Here is a 6,548-nt window from a genome sequence, read left to right as displayed (position 1 = left end):
TGGAAGTGAGTTTAAATTAATTTGTAGCGAACTTTCTATTTCTTTGTTCCCTTCGAGAAACAATAAAAGGAATTAATCAAAATTATAGGTGATGAGATTCAAGATTACGGGCCTATTTTAAAATAATTCTGGAACATATAGCTACATCACAAGAAAAGAGAAACGAAGAAAGAAGAGCACAAGTAGGACAAGTAGCAGGAACGAGCGAAAGAGGAAACCAGAAGTCAGGAAAGAGTAAGAGAGAAAGAAAAAAACCGTTACACCCCTCTTCCTCTGGTCTCCGTTACGTTACGCGGTTGGAATCCTGACACTGCGTGACCAAGTGATGCCAGGATGAATGACGAAGAAAAGGAATATTCTGGTGTGCGCATATCCTCCTGTAGATCTTCACTTTCATCAGCACACTTCGTAAAGGACACAAGAAATTTTTCAAATTGATCAAACTCGTAAATGATCTTAGATACAAAGCTAATAAATCATTTATTTATTTTTACTTCTCTTCGTAACACGTAATAAGGATATCGCATGTACTATTCATGGTTTGTCATATGATAATGAGACCTACTCACTCCTTTCAGATTACTGGAAATTCTGACAGTCCCCGGAATCGTTTGTTCCCTTAATCGACGGAAGTCACGCGCGTCGAAAAATTTGCACCCACAGCTTTTCCTGTTCTTCGAACTTGACACTGGTTCCTTGAAACCAGAACTTCGCCAGACCGCAAACTGCCGGAACTGGTTTTTTTCTCAACGAATAACGAAAAAAAAAAACAATAAGGATCAATCGAAGATTTACGTGGTTTCGCCAGACTAGTCAATTATCCGTAACAATATGTTGGAATTTTTTATAATACGTTCAAAACCCGAAAATTTAAACACAATAGAAATTAATTTAATATGTAGTACATAATATTAGTAAGTTTCAATATATTGTAATTATAAAAATGTTATACATCAAAATACTTAAATATATATAAATCTTTCCAAATTCCATCCGAATTCTTTTTTTTTCTCCGACATTATAATATAGTCTTTTATTAATTTTAACGTAACGTGTAAATATACTTAGAATTAGATAACTAATATAGGTTTTAATACCATCGTGATATCACCGTTTTGCGTGTATCAAACAAAAGAAAGAGCACGATTATACCGTTGCTAAGAAATCGTCGAGACGACATCCTCAATCTCCGACCTCAATTCCTCGATTTGCATGAACGTTGATTTTGCAATCATATTCAGAACCAGGACCCAATTTTCCCTGCTTTTCTGATATATTATTTTCTTCAATATGCAATAAATTTAGAAATTGTAAAAGATGTTCTTCGGTTTATTCAACTGGATAATAATTATGCAAAGCGTGATGAACGCAAAGAACAGAATGGTAACAGAAAATTACAAGTCACTCGATTCCAGTCTGAAAGGAGCGAGCAAGCTTCATACTCGTGAATAAATTATATACCGCATACGCAATTCTTATTATATACACAAATATTATATATACAAAGAATTAATAAGTGAATAGTTTATTTGCTTTATTTCTAGGATTATTTACAAGTAATTGAAAACAAATTCAAGAAATTCATTTTAGGATGTGTGCTGATGTAAGATGAAGTAATCTTAGCGAAATTATATTCTTCTAGTAATGAAGACAATAAAAAGTCTTCCAATCAACAATTGAAACAAGAATTCAATTAGTATTGATCTAATTTAGCACATTTTATTGTTTCAGAACGCATAAATCTTTAATATTGGCGTTCTTCAACTTCAACATCTGCCAAGTATAAACACTGAGAGGAAAGTTTTTGACATTCTAATTGCATTGTAAAATATTACTACAACGTCAATAGTAATAATTATATGTTTATAGTGTCTTTATAACAAAAAGAATATATCGTTGCATAATTAAATCAATATAATTATTATTATTAACATTGTAGCAGTAATGAGTATAAAAATAAAGCTCCTAACTATAATATTTGCGGAAGTTAAAATTAACCGATCAACTCCGTAGAAAGTTCTTTGTTATTTAATCAGTCTCTTCGCGTTGAAAGTAATATCCAAGTTGACATAAATTCAAAAAGATTATCTCAAACTTTTTCTTTGAGCTCACAGAATTTACCTTCCAAAGACGCTCCAAGATACCGCGCTGCACAACACGGTTTATCACCTCATCGTGTCACGAAACTACACGTGCTGTATTTCCGCACACCATTCTATAATCACTTAAACATATTCGTGAAATCACGTCGAATCGTCCGCATGACGCACTCACGAAGAGGTAACTAAAAGTACGAACGAACGTAAGAGAATGTCTCATCTACCCTCTCGGTATCATTGAACGACGGCGTCGTTCCGGACCGAAAAGAGAACCAACCGGTGTCTGCCAGCCAATGGACAGGTCTATACTGCATCCTAAGGAGGTATGCGGCCTCCACCGCGGGAATGGAAGGTATGGTGAGAGAAAAAGAAAGAGAGAGAGACAGAGACAGAAAGAGAGAGAGAGAGAGAGAGAGAGAGAGAAACCGTGCGCCTCGGAGTAAAGAGAACCTATAGTCTGTACCCGGTAAAGCTCCACCGAGGACGACGACGACCTGAGAAGTCTTTTTCTTCATATTGCTTATCCAAGATATTAGGTGATTCTCAAAATTGATTTAATCTGCAATTGTCGAAGCTTTTCAGTAAAATATTAATTGTTATAATTAGTAAAATAATATAAAAATTAATACAAAAATTATATCTTAAACCAATTTAATGTATGAGTTGCTGAAACCATAATTATAATATTATACTAATTTAAAGAATAAATTGTTTGAAAATACCAACCACAATTTTATAATAATTACATTTAGTTTTGAAAAGTAGAGTTTATAATGATTAAAATTTTTTAATATAACAACAATTTCAGCTTTACGACAATTTGATTTTTATTTCTATATCTTACAACAATTGATATACCTATAAATAAGTAAGGTGTTCTGTAATGTAAGAGTTGTAACATTAAATTTTTTGCGGCAGGGATTTATATAATAATGCGAACCGAGAAAAACAAACTTCTGCTTCAATCTTTTATTAGTTTCTTGATAAAGCGAAATTATGGAACAAAAATTTTTATACTGTTTGTAATAAAATGTAATGCTTTATTTGGTTGGCATGTGATTTGACAATAATGAAAAATGACAGAAGATTAGGGTCTATAATAATGAAAAGCGAATCGATGATGAGAATGGAATTGCATCATCAGTTTTCCTGACATTTCGTTCGCTAGACGCAGTCTTGAAGATATTACGACCTTTCGATGGAGCTCTTTGATTAATCTCCTGGTGTATCATTAGGCAAGTTATTTTTGCGGATCGCGTTTATTCATATTGAAATGAAGTTAATCTTACCTTCAGTCATACGAACGATACGATGAAGAAATTCATGCTAATAATTATACTTTAAAGAGAAAAGTAAGAGAAAGTAATATTTTTTCATTCAATGAAGCGTCTGTAATAATTAAATAATTATCTCCTTTAGGAACTTCTTGATAATCTTGAGTTTAAGAACTGCTTCAATTTTAATATCCAATCAACAAGATGTGTTCGCTTAAAGTACTCGCCTAAAATAAAGATTGTTGAGAGCAATATAACATCACAGGTATTATAATACTTTATTCATTATAATATAATATAATAAGTAAGTATAATAAAATAGAATAAAAAAATATATTACTTAAATGCTCTATTAGAGTAACATTTTTTAAGACTTTCTGACCAAAGAAATCAAAATTCAATATAAATAAGTAAAAAGTACCAATTCTTGGTGTCTAATAATAATTGCATGTAAATTTTTAAATACATCTTTTAGTTAAATAAACAAAAATCTCAATTCTTTTTAAGTATCCCTTTAACAAACAATTTTGAGCTTTTATAAAATTAAATACGGATTACAAAAAAACGATCAGAGTCAACAATTACAGCATCCTTCAAAGATGGCGTCTAGTCGCAGTGTAAGTCGCGGCCAAGTTTATCTTCGCGAGTTCCTCGTTCTCGTCCATCTCGTCAGAAAGATAGTTCAAAAGGTCTCTCTCGCGAACGTTTAACGTGTACAGGCTATAAAAGAGCAATGTTAAAATGCCGAAGGCTCGACGTACTTCGTCCCTCTCCATTCTCTTCACCCGTCCTTCCACTCTCTCCCTCCCTCCCTCTTACCCTCCCTCTTCTCTCTCTCTCTCTCTCTCTCTCTCTCTCTCTCTCTCTCTCTCTCTCTCTCTGACACACACACACACACACACACACACACACACACACACATTCACACACATTCACTCACTTACTCATTTATTCTCCTTCTTCCTCACTCTTTCGCTCTTTTGCTCGGTGGGGATAAAAAGGACGCGGAAAAGGGGTATTTGTGAATCGTGGCATGATCGGGGAATAAGGACGACGGGAGAGGAATCGAGAGAAAGGTAGAAAATCAGCCAGGTAAGAGGAAGACCTCGCTATGACGAGCGAGCGAGGTAGGGAATTTGTACAGTTAGCAAAGGCCGCAGCGAGCGCGACTCCACCTTCGACTATCGTCGAGAGTATCATGCCAGCATCTAAAGTCGGACGGAGATTGTTTTCCCCTCCATAGAAGCGGGACAACATGCTGATCAAGACCTATCCAAGCTGTCGGGGATCGGCCGGACTGGATTCTGGGTTTTCAATCTGGCGCTGCACACGCCTCGGCTTCCATATAGCATGTTGTCGAAATCGCGGCGTTGGTGAACGGACAATTGTCTCGACGTTTGATTCCAAGAATTTATGTCAGATTCCTATAATTGAGTTAAGAACGTAGCTGCACGGAAGGAACGACTTTGCTGAAGTATCTAAAAATTTAGGTAGATCTAAAAATAATTTTGTTTCGACTATCAAAAATAATTATACTATCATCAAAATAATTATGCCGAATGTGGCCTTCACTTATTTGTGTTCAAAATAATGATGTAGGGCACTCAAACTGGTACTTAGAATATTACATTTTTTTGTAGCATTGACATCAACGTTCTATGTAATTATTTTGATGATCGAATAGAATTATTTTCAAATCTGTATGTAGTTACTAGAAAAAAAAGATTGTAATATAATTTTTATAAAATTTTGTATAAAATTATAATAACCTTTACAGTATTATCCATAATTATATCATCTGTATCTCTCAGATTAACTTTATATTTAACCACGTTATGTGCCAATTATACATTACACAATTACACAGATTCCATCGCTTATAAATTATAATTAAGCGTATAAATTAAAAGTAAAAAACAGAGGGCTCACGGCAAAGAATTAAAAAGAAGAATCCGAAAAATAAGTTAATTCTCTATGTTTCCCATATTTTAAATTCTTCAGCGTGTTGGCGAATTTCGGGCTGTAGAAATCTAGAAGACACGTAACGCGCAAACGCAACATTTGTACGATAATAAATTATATGTTAGTAAGACTACGAAGAAAAAAGAGAACATGTCGCTTCGTGAGAGAGATTGTGTCTGTTGGCATAAGTATCATCTCCCGACGCAATTCCTTCCTCCTTCTCTCTTTCTCTCTTTTTCCCCATCTCTCTGTTTTTGCAACTCGTTTCTGCAGACGTTTGCCTGTCCTGTTACGACTTATGGGAAAACTCTCGTGAACTACATGAGGGTGTTGTCAGTTAGATAACCCACTTCTCACGTGCGCCCGTATCTCTCACACGCAAGAAACCTTTCGAATGGGCATGGCGATTCCTCTAGCGTAATAATCGCGATCGCGAACCGATCGCACGGAGGATCGCGATTTCGAGAGGCCGAACCATCCCTGTTGTAATGATTACGAAAAGAAGCAGAAAGTGATAGTGTGCGCCTTTATTTTCAGGCACACGAACTCGTATAAATAATTCAATAGTTTGGTATAAGAAAGAAATTCATAATTACGATGTCTTATTTTAAAAGATTCGAAGAGAATTTTTGGAATTACGAATGTCTTTTATATTTACTTCAAATATAATGAACGAAAACACAAGCTAATGACACAAATAATTCTACACTATTTTGTTGACAGATTTAAAATTTAGCTAAATACCGATCTAAAAATTAATTTTGTTGAACCATCAAAATAATTATGTTGGAAACTAAAAAATTATAAACTATACTGCAAGAAATTATAAAATTCTAACGATTAGTTTGAATTTCTAAAATTATTTTGATTGTTCAACAAATTTATTTGCAAATTTATAGTAAAATTTTAAATTTTTCAACAAAATTATTCTCTTTGTGTATAAACACGTCCTAGAATAAATCATTATTTAACTCGTCAATTTATTATTCCATATTTATCAGTTTCAACAACAATTTCTCTAATAGTAAGTAGAGTCAACACAACCAATAACTGATCAATTGTACAAAAAACGTGAATTACTTTCCGGAACTACTTTCGAACTGTATTCATGTGGTTTGCACGTAACAGCTTTCTGTTTATTTATGAGCTCCTTGATATGCTGTAACAAATCCGTTCAACTTTCCTCGCATTAATATAGTACGATACATATACT

General features: G+C 34.0%; 1 protein-coding gene across 1 annotated transcript in view; it reads right to left on the bottom strand.

Annotated features, from left to right (window-relative positions):
• LOC108754571 (cadherin-87A) overlaps window positions 1–2,279 on the bottom strand; it is a 16,294-nt gene extending 14,015 nt beyond the window's left edge. The window contains exon 1 of the mRNA XM_018496996.1: window positions 2,122–2,279. The gene's annotated coding sequence lies outside the window, so the exon portion shown is untranslated. The remainder of the gene's footprint in view (window positions 1–2,121) is intronic.
• Between the last annotated feature and the right edge of the window lie 4,269 nt (window positions 2,280–6,548).

Source organism: Trachymyrmex septentrionalis, unplaced genomic scaffold, assembly GCF_001594115.1.
Source record: "Trachymyrmex septentrionalis isolate Tsep2-gDNA-1 unplaced genomic scaffold, Tsep1.0 scaffold8, whole genome shotgun sequence".
Lineage (NCBI taxonomy): Eukaryota > Metazoa > Arthropoda > Insecta > Hymenoptera > Formicidae > Trachymyrmex > Trachymyrmex septentrionalis.
This window is presented reverse-complemented; position numbering and strand designations above follow the sequence as displayed.